This window comes from Marmota flaviventris, chromosome 14 (assembly GCF_047511675.1).
Source record: "Marmota flaviventris isolate mMarFla1 chromosome 14, mMarFla1.hap1, whole genome shotgun sequence".
In the NCBI taxonomy this organism is placed as follows: domain Eukaryota; kingdom Metazoa; phylum Chordata; class Mammalia; order Rodentia; family Sciuridae; genus Marmota; species Marmota flaviventris.
Genome location: NC_092511.1, coordinates 94493107 through 94507702, shown reverse-complemented (window position 1 = coordinate 94507702; position 14596 = coordinate 94493107).

The following is a 14596-nucleotide window of genomic DNA, read 5'->3' as shown; positions in this document are numbered from 1 at the left end:
GAATCTCAATTTTCAAGGTGACAGAGCCAAAGACCAGGCCTGTGGTGCAACTTCTCATACTTAAAGAAAACCTGTTGCTCCCCAGGGATTTCCCCACATAGGTGAAAAAAGCCATCACTTTGTAAGAGTCAATCCTAGTAATGAAATAAAATGGTTCCCTTGTATTTTAACTCATTTTTTATTGAGCTGAAATTCACATAACACAAAACTAATCATTTAAAAGTAAACACTCAGTGGCATTTAGTCTATCCACAGTAATGTTGATGGGGCCCAAGTCAGATGTTGGTGGGATCTTTACTAACTGGATTCAGTCACGTGCCTGCATTAGAAATAAGAACAAGTGATAGAGAGAGAAAACCCAAATTTAATCACAATTTGACCCAAACTGGGAAGATAGCTACAGAAATGGTATAATTTATTAGAACAAAAGCCAAGAAATAAACATATGCAGATTTGGCTAGGCTGTGCGAGACTGAGATATGTTATAGTTACCATTTTATTGGATGTCAACCCAAGCCCAGGGGGGCAGCTTCTCAATATCCATTCTCAGATAAAGAAGCTGGAGTAGAAAAACTACAGGTTATCAAGAAATGGGGAAGGAAAAAATAATTGGAGGATTATTATTTTCAGAGTAATACTGTTATACAACCATCAGTTCTACCTCAGTATAAAACATTTTCATCACTTCCAAAAGGAGACCCCCTGTACTTGTTAAGAAGACATTCCTTATCTATCTGTCCCCATCCCATTACAACCACTGACCTTTTTCCTTTAGTTGTTATAAGGAGGGTGAGTCTTCACTTTCTTGAAAGATATGGCCTCTGTGAGCAATCCTTAGTCTGTGAAGAAAGAAGTGGTCAGATTGTGAACCCTACCTGCAGTTGGGTGTGTAGATCAGAGGCTTCAGATGCATCTCCAATTGGCCACTGTGGCATTGTAAGATATGTATTTGGTCTTTGTTTGTCTTTCTTGGCATAGTACTTCTAAAATCCTTAAATTCTTCAAAGTTATAGTATCCTATCATGTTAGAGTCTGTAAACAAGTCTGGATGGCGCCTGGCATTTTGCCAGAGGGAGTGGTTTGTGAAGTAACGCCAGCGAGCCATTAAGTGTGGAGATTCCTTATTGGTTGACTGCTGTATCTAGTTTACGTTAATTAAGATAAACTGTGTGGAATGTATATATACCCCTCCTGTCCTATAATAAACGGCTCCCACTCCTGCTGTATCAATCTATGCAAGTTCCTCGCCACCCCCCCCGGTTATTTTGCTGCAGCTGGACTGCGGCACTATCATATGCTAATAAGTTGACTGGTGGCTGGGGCTCCTACATAGTTTCTGGATGGGGACTGGTCATCAGAATGACCAAGGTAGAATTAGAATTAGGGGGTTGAGATTTTTAGCCTGACTTCCCAGCCTCTGGGAAGTGAAGAGGGGCTGAAATGTAAGTTTAACACCAATGACCAAGGATTAAATCAGTCATGTATATGCAGTGACGCATGCATAAATCAGAAAAGTTCAGGATTCCAGAAAGCCTCTGGATAGATGGGCATGTGCGGGAAGAGTAGCACACTGGAGAGAGTATAGGAGCTCTATATCCCTTCTTACTGGACTCATCTTATGCATTTCTTTTCCTGGATCCTCTGTAATATCTTACATAATAAACAAGTAACTGTGTTTTATTATGAATGTGAGATGCTTAAGCAAACTAACTAAACCCCAGGAAGGGGTTATAGGAACTTTGATTTATTACCAGTTGTTCAGAAGCAACTGGGGTCTGTACTAAAGTTGAGTGGGCAGGCTTGGTGACTGAACACCCACCAAGGAGATTGGACACACTCTCTAAGTAGAATCAAATCAGAGAACACCTGCTAGTGTCCACTACTGCAGAATTACTTGCTGGTGGGAGAAAATCTGGACAAATGTGAATCATTTAGTCACAGAAACCTTCTGTGTTGATTGTGATGTAACAAAAAAACTAGAAAGTTTTTTTTTTGTCTCAACACAGACCCTCAGGAGTTGTGGAGAGACTGTTGATCTGGGAGTGCAGTAGCATCCGAAATTGGGGAAATCATGATTTGAATGTGCCCCAAATTTAATATATTGGAAATGTAATCACCAAAGTAATATCTTAGTGGTATTTGGAAGTGAGTCTTTTGGGAAATAATTAGGAATAAAAGAGATCATAAAGGTGGGACACTAAGGATCAATATAGAGGCTTTATTAAAGAAGAAGAGAGACCTGAACCGGCATATATATTCTAACTCACTATCTAATGCTCTGCATTAATTCAGGACTCTACAGAATCCACATCCATGAGAAGGCCATTGCCAGATGTGGTCCCTCAAATGTGAACCTTCAAATCTGTGAGTGGAATTACCCAGTCTGTAGTATTCAGTTATAGCAACAGCAGCAGACAAAGATGTCATGTCATGCTTGATGGTGTATTGGATGTCTCAGTGTCACACATAGGTTTTTAATACCAGAGCACATCACTTGATTATTATCAATAAAATAGCACTTGTTGGAACCCTGAATAATGATGTTTGCATCTTGGCCAAGTCTGACAGAGAGAGAGAGAAAGAGAGGGAGGGAGGGAGGGAGGGAGAGGGGGAGAGAGAGAGAGAGAGAGAGAGAGAGAGAGAGAGAGAGAGAGAGAACAAGAACAAGAGGGCACACAGGCGAGTGCAAGAGCACTCAGAGACAAATGAATAAACTTTAGGTTTGTCACTTGCAGTTGTCAATATTTGGTGCAGCTTGAAAAGTATTTTAAAATACACAATTGAGGTAGTTAAAGAGGATGTGTGTGCAGACATTGCTGAGTAAAGGGGAAAGGCTTCAACAAAGAAGGGAGCTCCTTGTTACTTGTCAAACTCTTTTCTGTTTTCCCTCTTTGGCACTCACTCAACCTCCATGTTGTCCATCACACTCCATCTCATTTTCCTACAGGTACTACATGGCAGCACCATGGACATTCTTGTCAATGATGGAACCCAGTGCTTTGTAATGATGTCATTAATCCAGGACCATGGTACATCTCCATGAGGAGGGGGCTTTTCCATCCAAAGTTGACCACTGAAGAGGGAGAATTCATTGATGAGTTTGAAGTTATCTTAACAACAGATGCACAGCTTAGGAACACCTTATTTTTTGTTTGATTTTATCTTTTTAAAAAATTAATTAATTATAAATAGGTATATATGACAGCAGAATGCAATTTGATTCATTGTACACAACTGCAACACAACTTTACATTTCTATGGTTGTACACAATGTAGCGTCACACCATATGTGCAGTCATACACCTATCCAGGGTAATGATATCTGTCTCATTCTACCATCTTTACTGCCCCCATTCACCCTCCCTCCCTTTTGTCAAGTCAAAGTTCCTCCATTTTTCCCATGTTTCCCTCCTCCCCATAATGGATCAGTGTCCTTTTATCAGAGAGTACATATGGCCTTTTGTTTTTTGGGGGGACTGGCTTACTTCACTTAGCATAATATTCTCCAACTTCATCCATTTGCCTGCAAATGCCATTATTTTATTCTCTTTTAATGCTGAATAATGTTCCACTGTGTATATATACCACAGTTTCTTTATCCATTGGTCTATTGAAGGGCATCTAGGTTGCTTCCACAGTTAGCTATTGTGAATTGAACTGCTATGAACATTGATGTGTGGCTGCATTACTATAGTATGCTGATTTTAAGTCCTTTGAGTATAGATGGAGGAGTAGAATAACTGGGTCAAATGGTGGTACCATTCCAAGTTTTCTAAGGAATCTCCATACTGCTTTCTAGATTGGTTGCACCAATTTGTAGTCCCACCAGCAATGTATGAGTGTACCTTTCCTCCCACATCCCCGCCAACATTTACTGTTGTCTGTATTCTTGATAACTGCCATTTTGACTGGTGTGAGATGAAATTTTAGAGTAGTTTTGATTTGCATTTCTCTAGTTGCTAGAGATTTTGAACATTTTAAAATATATTTCATATATATTCAAATGTATACCTTTTTCTGAGAAGTGTTTATTCAGCTCCTTAGCCCATTTATTGATTGGGTTGTTTGTTTTTTTGAGTTCTTCATATATCCTGGAGATTAGTGCTCTATCTGACGTGTGTGTGGCAAAAATTTTCTCCCCAAATGTAGGCTCTATGATCATGTCATTGATTGTTTCTTTTGCTGAGAAGAAGTTTTTAGTTTGAGTCCATCCAATTTATTCATTCTTGATTTTATTTCTTGTACTACAGGAATCTTGTTAAGGAAGTCAGGGCCTAAATCTGACATGATGAAGAATTGGGTCTACTTTTTCCCTCTGTTAGATGCAGGGTCTCTGGTTTAATTCCTACATCCTTGATCCACTTTGAGTTTTGTGCATAGTGAGAGGGGTTTATTTTATTTTGCTGCACATGGATTTCCAGTTCTTCCAGCACCATTTGTTTTTTTTTTCTTTTTCTATAAGGAATGACATTAGGATTTTAATTGGAATCACATTGAATCTGTATAGTGCTTTGGGTAACATGGCCATTTTGACAATATTAATTTTGTATATCCAAGAACAAAGAGATCTTTCCATCTTCTAAGGTCTTCTTCAATTTCTTTCTTTAATGTTCTGTAGTTTTATTGTAGAGGTCTTTCACCTCTTTTGTTAAGTTGATTCCTCATTTCCCTTTCTGAGGATTTGATTCCTCATTTCCCTTTCTGAGGATTTTTATGGGTGTTGATTTTATAACCTGCTACATTTCTGAATTCATATATTAGTTCTAGAAGTTTTCTGGTGGAACTTTTAGGGTCTTCCAGGTATAGAATCATATCATCAGCAAATAGTGCCAATTTTAGTTATTCTTTTCCTATATTTCTCCCTTTAATCTATTTCATCTGTCTAATTGCTCTGGCCAGTGTTTCAAGAACTATGTTAAATACAAGAGGTGAAAGAGGACATCCCTATCTTATTCCAATTTTTAGAGGAAATGCTTTCAACTTTTTTTTAAAATTTAGAATGTTGGCCTTGGGCTTAGCATAGATAGCCATTATGATGATGATATGTTCCTGCTATCCCTAGTTTTTCTAGTGTTTTGAACATGAAGGGCTGCTGTATTTTGTCAAATGCTTTTTTTTTTTTTGCATCTATTGAGATGATTATATGATACTTATCTTTGAGTCTATTTATGAGATGAGTTACATTTATTGATTTCTGTATGTTGAACCAACCTTGCATCCCTGGGATGAAACCTACTTGATCATGGTGCAAGATCTTTTTGGTATGTTTTCTTATTTGATTTGCCAGAATTTTATTGAGAATTTTTGCATCTATATTCATTAGACATATTGGTCTAAAGTTTTACTTTTTTTGATGTATCTTTGCCTGGTTTTGGAATCAGAGTGATACTGTCCTCATAGAATGAGTTTGGAAGGGCTGCCTCTTTTTGTATATCCTAAAACAAATTGGAGAGTGTTGGTTGTTGAGAGCCACAGCCGAGTCAGCATTGCCAGAAGGAGTGGTTGAGAGGTGACAGCCATTAAGATAATTGCTGTGACTGGATGATGCTGGATTGAAACAGACTGTGTATTGAGTTGTATATAGACCCCTGCTGTCCGGCAATAGGGCGGCTCTGAATAGGGAGGCTCCTGCTGCCTCAGGCTCCCGCTACTTGGGAGTTCCCATTGAGTTCTCGCAGGGGGTCCCCATGAGTTCCCGTGGAGCCCTGGTGAAGCACGGGTGGAGTGTGGGTGAGGGTTCGGTCAATAAAGTAGTTCCTGTTTGAACCTACAAGTGCCTCTTGGCGGCTCGGTTATTTTGTGCCCAGCCAGACTGTAGCAGTTGGTATTAGTTCTTTTTTAAAGGTCTTGTAGAACACGACAATGTATCTGTCCAGTCCTGGCCTTTTCTTGGTTGGTAAACTTTTGATGGCATCTGCTATTTCATCACTTGAAATTGATCTGTTTAAATTTTGCATATTATCCTGATTCAATTTGGGCAAATTTTATGACTCTAGAAATTTGTCGATGCCTTTAATATTTTCTATTTTAGTGGAATAAAGGTTTTCAAAATAATTTCTAATTATCTTCTGTATTTCTGTAGTGTCTGTTGTGACATTTCCTTTTTTATCATGTATTTTAGTGATTTTTTTTCTCTCCTTCTCTTCGTCGGCATGGCTATGGGTCTGTCAGTTTTATTTATTTTTTCAAAGAACCAACTTTTTGTTCTGTCATTTTTTTCAACTGTTTCTTTTGTTTCAATTTCATTGATTTCAGCTCTGATTTTAATTATTTTCTGTCTTCTGCTGCTTTTGGTGTTGATTTGTTTTTTGTTTTTCTAAGTCTTTGAGATGTTGTGTTAAGTCACTTATTTTTTGACTTTTTCTTCTTTTAAGGAATGAACTCCATGCAATGAACTTTCCTCTTAGAATTGCTTTCATAGTGTCCCAGAAATTTCAATATGTTGTATCTGTGTTCTCATTCACCTCTAAAGACTTTTTTTTATCTCCTCCTTGATGTCTTCTGTAACCCATTGTTCATTCAGTAGCATATTATTTAGTCTCCATGTATTGGAGTGGATTTTATTTCTTCTTTTATCATTGATTTCTAATTTCATTCTATTATGGTCTGAGAAAATGCAGGGTAAAATCTCTACTTTTATAATTGCTTAGAGTTGCTTTGTGGCATAGTATATGGTCTATTTTAGAGAAGAATCCATGTGTTGCTGAGAAGAAAGTATATTCTCTCATTGAAGGCTGGAATATTCTATAGATGTCAGTTAAGTCTAAGTTATTGATTGTATTATTGAGTTCTATAGTTTCTTTGTTCAGCTTTTGTTTGGAAGATCTATCTAGTGATGAAAGAGGAATGTTAAAGTCACCCAAAATTTATTGTGTTGTGGTCTATTTTGACTCTTGAACTTGAGAAGAGTTTGTTTGATGAACATCGCTGTTCCATTGTTTTGGGCATGTATATTTATAACTGTTAAGACTTGTTGGTGTATGGTTCCCTTTAGAAGTATATAGTGTCCTTCTTTATCCTTTTTGATTGGCTTTTAGTTTGAATTCTACTTTCTTTGATACAAGTATGGAAACCCCTGCTTGTTTCTGCAAACAATGTGAGAGGTATGATTTTACCCAACCCTTCATCTTCAGTCTGTGAATGTCTTTTTCTATGAGATGAGTCTCTTGGAAGCAGCATATTGTTGGGTATTTTTTTTGATCCAGTCTGCTAGTCTATGTCTTTTGATTGGTGAGTTAGGCCATTAACATTCAGGGTTATTATTGAGACATGATTTGTATTCCCAGGCATTTTTGTTTATTATTGGTATTTAATGTGACTCGGATTCTCTTCTGCTTAGATTTTCCTTAGGTGTAATCCCTCCCTCTGCTGATTTTCATCATTGTTTTTCATTTCCTCTTCTTAGAATACTTTGCTGAGGATGTTCTGTAGTGCAGGCTTTCTAGATGTAAATTCTTTTAACTTTGGTTTATCATGGAAGGTTTTTATTTCATCATCAAGTCTAAAACTTAGTTTTGCTGAATATAAGATTCTTGGTTGGCATCCTTTTTTTTTTTTTTTTCAGAACTTGGTGTATGTTGTTCCATGATCTCCTGGATTTGAGGGTCTGGGTTGAAAAATCTGCTGAGACACAAATTGGTCTCCCTCTATGTGATCTGATTCCTCTGTTTTGCAGGTTTTAAGATTCTGTCCTTATTCTGTATTCTACACATTTTGATTATAACGTGCCTTGGTGTAGATCTGTTGTAATTTTGTACATTTGGTTTCCTGTAAGCCTCTTGTATTTTGTTTTCCAATTCATTCTTCATGCTTGCGAAATTTTCTGATATTATTTCATTGAGGAGATTGTGCATTCCTTAGGTATAAAATTCTGTGCCTTCCTCTATCCCAATAACTCTTAGATTTGGTCTTTTGATGCTGTCCCATAATTCTTGTATGTTCTGTTCATGGTTTCTAACTCTCTTCTCTGTGTAGTCTAATTTATTTTCTAGATTGTAAACTTTGTCTTCATTATCCGATGTTCTTTCTTCCAAGTGATCTAGTCTGTTGGTTATGCTTTCTATTAAGTTTTTTTATTTGATTTGTTGTATCCTTCATTTCAAGGATTTCTGACTGTTTTTTTTCAGGGTCTCTATTTCTCTCTTGAAGTAATCTTTTGCAACCTGTATTTGCTCGTTTAGGTCATTTTTAAATTCACAGATCATTTTATTTATGAAACTCCTGAACTCCTTCTCTGACATTTCATCAACTTTGCTGTCCATAGGTTCTGTTATTACAGTGTTCTGGTTTGTTTGGGGCATTTTCCTCCCTTGTGTTTTCATGTTATCTATGTGTCTTTCTGTCTTGCCGTGTGGATCTGAGATCTTACAGTTTCTTACCTATATTCTTGTAGTACTCTCTCAGATTGTTTTTACCTCACCTTGATGTTGGGCTTTCAGACCCTGCTGGTGACCCTCAATGGGTGCTACTGCATTCTGGATCTGGGATCTGTGTAAGTTGAAGTGGGTAGATCTGGGCCACTGGGGTTGACATCCCATGGTAGTCTGCTGGTCAGAGGACATAGCCCTGCACCAGAGGCTAGGCTCTGGTGAGTGTCTGCCCCATCTGAAAAGGGGTGGACCCAACTCACTGTGCACCTGAGCCCCACAGAGGCTGAGGTGAGTGTATCTGGGCTGCTGGGCTTGACCTCCTGCACCTGACTTTTCTTTCTTTTAATGAATGAACTCCATGCAATAAACTTTTCTCTTAGCACTGTTCTCAGTGTCCTAGAGATTCAGGAACACCTTTTGAGACTCCTATTTTTTCTCCTGTTATTGCATTGGTGCTGTCTTCTGAATTTTAGACATCCATTCTCAATGAATAAGATGACTTTCTAGGCTTAGTTAATTGAGATAGGCATTATTTCTATAATATTCATTATTAAAGTTGTGAAAATTTCAATCCTATAGAAAACTCAAGTAAAAGCCACTTTCTGTACGTTGTCCTCAATATTTTATTTAAGAGGTTTTTTTTTTTTTTTTCAAAAGCAAGAGACACAATCTCAATTTATTAAGAATGTGAATTGTTTTTCATTAGAGTCTCTCAGAGGTTTGGGATTGCTCTCTGGGTTTTATATTGTAATGAAATAAGAAATAAGGGGAGAAGAAGATGGGAATTGAGAGAAAAGTTGTATTTCTTATTGCTCTATGACTTGGGATTTCAGCAGTGGGAATACCTCTTCTCTGTAAGGTGGATGAATTAGGAATTTCACTGAAACTCAAAATTTGTCAGTTAGAGTATCCAAGAGATTTAGAAATCTGGATACATTAAATGAAAAAAAAAAAAAGAAAACTATGGAGCCAAGCCAGTAGTTGCAGCAGCAGCACACCCCCCAAAATGGAGTATCTATGTACATCAAACAAAATCTTCTCAATTTCAAGAATAATACTGGGTGACTTTAACATGCTTCTCTCATCACTGGATAGATCATCCAAACAAAAACAAATAAAGAAGGTACAGTACAAACAATGCAATTAATAATTAAGACTTAACAGACATATATAGAATATTTCATCCCTCAAAGACTAAATATAATTTTTTTTTCAGCAGCATATGAAACATTTTCTAAAATAGATGATATTTTAGGCCATAAAGCAAATCTTAGCAGACAAAAATAGATTCTATCAGACCAAATGAAATGAAATTAGAAATTAATGATAAGATAAAAATAGAAACTACTCTAACATATGGAGACTAAATAACACACTTCTGAATGATGAATGGAGAGCAAGAAATAAGGGTGAAAAATAAGAAAATACTTAGAGGTAAATGAGAATAGTTATACAACATATCAAAATCTCTGGGATACAATAAAGGCATTTCTCAGAGGAAAGTTTTCAGCATTGAGCCCATTCATTAAAAGAATAAAAAATCACCAAATAAATAATCTAATATTACATTTTAAGGACTTAGAAAAAGAAGAGCAAATTAATACTAAAAGTAGTAGAAAAAGGAAATAATTAAAAGCAGAATAAAAGTCAACAAAATTGAGATTAAAAAGAATTAAAAAAATCAATAGAAAAAAGTTGTTTTGGAAAGAAAAAAAATTGATAAATCCTTAGCCAAACAAACCAAAAGAAAGAGGGAAAAACTTGTAATTAAACTCTGTGATGGAAAAGGAAATATCAACACAGACACTACATAAATACAGAGGATTATCAGAAAATACTTTGAAAATTTATAGTTAAATGAGCTAGAAAATCTTGAAGACATCAACAAATTCCTAGAGACATATGACAGATACATTTTAGGTAATGAAATTGAAGAAGCCACCAAGCGCCTACAAGCAAAGAAAAGCCCATGACCAGATGGATTTTAAGAAAGTCCTCCTAGACCTTTAAAGAAAACTAATACCAATTCTCCTCAAATTATTCTGTGAAAAAGAAGTAGAGGAAAGTCTTCCAACATCATTCTATGAAGCCAGTTCTCCCTGATATCAAAACCACACAAAGACACATCAGGGAAATAAAACTTTAGACCAATGTCCCTGATGAACATAGATATAAAAATTCGTAATACAATACTGGCAAATCATGTAAACACATTTACAAAAGATAGTGCCTCATGATCAAGTGGGTTTTATCTAAGGGATGTGAGGCCAGTTCAATATATGGAAATTGAAAATATAATTCATCATATAAATAGACTTAAAGACAAGAATCACATGATATCTCAATAGATGCCAAAAAGCATTTGACAAAATACAGCATTTATTCATGTTTAAAACACTATAAAAACTAGGAATGGAAGGAACATACCTCAACATTGTAAAAGCTATATATGACAAACCCAAGGCCAACAGGAACAAGATAAGAATACTGATTTCACCACTTCTACCCAACACAGTCCTTGACATCCTCCAAAGAAATTCTGAAAAATAAAGAAATTAAGGGATACAAATAGAAAAAAAAGAAGAACTTAAACTACCTCTGTTTGCCAATGACATGATCCTCTATTTAGAAGACCCAGAAACCTTCTAGAACTCATGATCAAATTTAGCAAAGTGAGAGTATACAAAATTAACACTCATAAATAAATTGTGTTCCTATACTCCCAGTGATGAATCAACTGAAAGAGAAATTAGGAATATTATCTCATTTACAGTAGTCTCCAAAAGTGAAATACTTGGGAACCAATCTAACAAATGAGGTGAAGAACAACTAACAATGAAAACTACAGAACACTAAATAAAGACATTGAAGAAGAACATAGAAGATGGAAAGACCTCCCATATTCTTATATAGGCAGAATTAATATTGTCAAAATGGCCATACAACCAAAAGTACTATACAGATTCAATGCAATTCCAATCAGAATTCCAATGACATTATTTATAGAAGTGGAAAAAAACAGTCACAAATTCATTTGGAAAGATAAGAGGCCCAGAATAGCCAAAGCAATCCTTAGCAAAGAAATAAAAGAGGAATGCATCATAATGCCAGACATTAAATTATACTACAGAGATAAAGTAACAAAAAGAGCATGGTATTGGCACCAAAACAGGCAAGAAGACAAATGCAATAGAATAGAAAGCACAGAGACAAACCCACATAAATACAGTAATCTCATACTAGATAATGATGTCCCAAACAGACACTGAAGAAAAGATAGCTTATTCAGCAAATGGTTCTGTAAAAACTAGAAGTCCATATGTAGTAGAACTATGTCATGCTTATCTTAAATATCAAGATAGAGTAAACAGTGAAAGACTGTTTTGGCTTTAAACCAGATTTCAGGTTGTTTTTGTCCCTAGCTTGTTGAATGATTATGAGAGAAAATCAGAGATTTGGAAGAAAGATAAGAGTATGTTTTGCTTTGAGTTTAGGAAATGACTGCATTTCATCTATGTGACAGAGAAGATCAATTTCAAATAGAAGCTCATCTCAGTTGAACTTAGAATGAAATTTAACCCTCTCCCCCTGCAAAACAACTCAAAGTGGATCAAAGACCTATGAATTAGACCAGAAACTGTGAATTTATTAGAAGAAAATGTAGGCCCAACACTCCAACATATCAGCTCAAGAAATGACTTTCTTACCAAGACTTCTTCTCCACAGTAAAGGAAATAAGAGCATGCAGAGAGAGAGTTTACAGAATGGGAGAACAATCTTTACCACTTGCTCCTCAGATGTTAATTTTCAGACTATATAAAGAACTCAAAAAACTTAAGATAAAAAAACAATAAATAACTCAATCAATAAACTAGAAAAGAAACTAAACAGACAGTTCTCAAAAGAAGAAATATGAGGGCTGGGGTTTTGACTCAGTGGTAGAGTGTTCGCCTAGCATGCACGAGGCACTGGGTTTGATCCTCAGCATCACATAAATGTAAAATAAGATATTCTGTCCACGTAAAACTTAAAAATAAATATTAAAAAAAGAAGAAACATGAACAATTACAAATATATGAAAAATGTTCAATATCTCTAGCAATTAGAGAAATGCAAATTAAAATTTTACCTAGATTTCATCTCACTCCAGCAATTATAAAGAACACAAGAAACAACAAATATTGGTGAGAATGTGGGGGGAAAGGGTACAGTCATACATTGTTGGTGGGACTGCAAGGGTACAACCCCTTAGAAAGTGGTAGGGAGAGACCTCATAAATCTATGAATGGACCACCACTTGACCCTGTTATTCCACTCCTCAGTGTATATCCTAAGGAGTTAAAATCATCATACTACAGTGATGCAGATATATCAATATTTATAGCAGCATAATTCACAAGAGCTAAGATATAGATGCCCATCAACAGATGAATGTATAAAGAAAATGGTTTATATACACAATGGAATATTAGTCAGACATAAAGAAGAATGACTTTATGACATTTGCTGGTAAATGGGTGGATCTTAAGAGTATCATGCTAAGCAAAATAAGCCTTTCCCTAAAAATCAAAGGTGGAATGGTTTTGCCGTTATGTGGATGCTAACATAGAACAAGGTGGGGTTAGGGGAAAGTAGAATTTCAGTAGATTAGACAAAGGGGATGAAAGGAAGGGAGGGGGAATAGTAATAGGAAAGACAGTGGAATAAATCTGATATAACTTTCTTATGTACATAAATGAATACACCACTCTGAATCTCAATATTGTGTACATTCATGTAATATCCTAATTAGAATAGTATACTCCACATTCATATAAATATACCAAAATAGATTCTACTGTCATGTATAACTAAAATACAAATTTAAAAAGTAAATGTGGTATATATACAGTTTGGTGTATTAACTATAAAGAATGACTTTATTATATTTGCCATAAATGGATGAATCTTGAGACTATCATGCTAAGTGAAACAAGCCAATCCCCCTCCCCCCAAAAACCAAAGGTCAAATATTTTCTCTGATATGTGCAAACTACCCCCAATAAGGGGGGTGGTGGAGTAGAAGTTCTGTGGATTAAACAAAGGGGAACTAAGGGAAGGGATAAAGATAGGAAGTGGAGACAGTGAATGAATCTCACACAACTTTCTTTATGTGTACATATGTGAATACACCACAGTGAATCTCACCATCATTCATGTTCACAAGAAGTTAATTTTAAAAAGTCAGTATGGGTAGGCATAAAGATCAATAGATGGAAGGGAGCAGGAGATGAGGCAGGGGAGGAGAAGTACTGAGTTCTGAATTAGAATAAGATATATTCCATGCTTGTACATTTATATAAAAATGGATTCTGTCATGTATAACTAAAAAGAACCAATAACACAGGGATGAAAACAAAAAATAAAGGTGGGGGATCGCATGAAAATCAAAGGGAGTAGATGAAGGACCAAGGAGAGGGATAAAGAAGGGAGAGGGAAGTGCTGGGGAGAGATATTGGCCAAATTATATTGTGAGAATTTTGCATGTACAAATATCTAACAGCAAATCCCACCATTATGCCCAACACTAATGCACAACTCTAATGCAACAATAAAATATATGAAGAAAAAAATAAGTATCGGGACTTTGTCCCCAATTTCTGGCAGAGAGCTCCTGATGGACTTGCAACTTCCTGAGTGACAGAGGAATCAGGGGCACATTTTGTGCTAATAAGGTAAGTCTTGATGGGACCCCAAATACTTTAGTGTGTGACTGGTAATCAGAAAGACAAACCATTAGATTAGATGACTGGAACTTTCATCCCCAATGAAGAACCTCTGAGAAGGGGTGAGGGACTCAAGATTGAGTTAATCACCAGGGGCCAATGATTCAACCAACCACACATACATAGTGGATCTCCCATGGAATCCTGAACACTGGGTTCTGAGAGCTTCTGAGTTGGTGACCATGTGCAAGTTCTGGGAAGCGGTACACTAGGAGAGAATATTTGGATCATTCTTCATTGTAGAATTTGTAATAATTTGGTACTAGTAAGTGAAGTGCTTTTCTGGGTTCTGTGAGTCTTTCTAGCACATTTTTAAACATAAAGAGGGAAGTATGATAACTCTAGAGTCACAGTTGGTACCAGGAAGCATTGAAGGCCTGGAACTTGTACATGACATTTCAAGTGGGTCCTGGCTTTGGGAGCAAGCCCTTAACCTGTGGGGTCTGCAGTAACTCGGGGTAG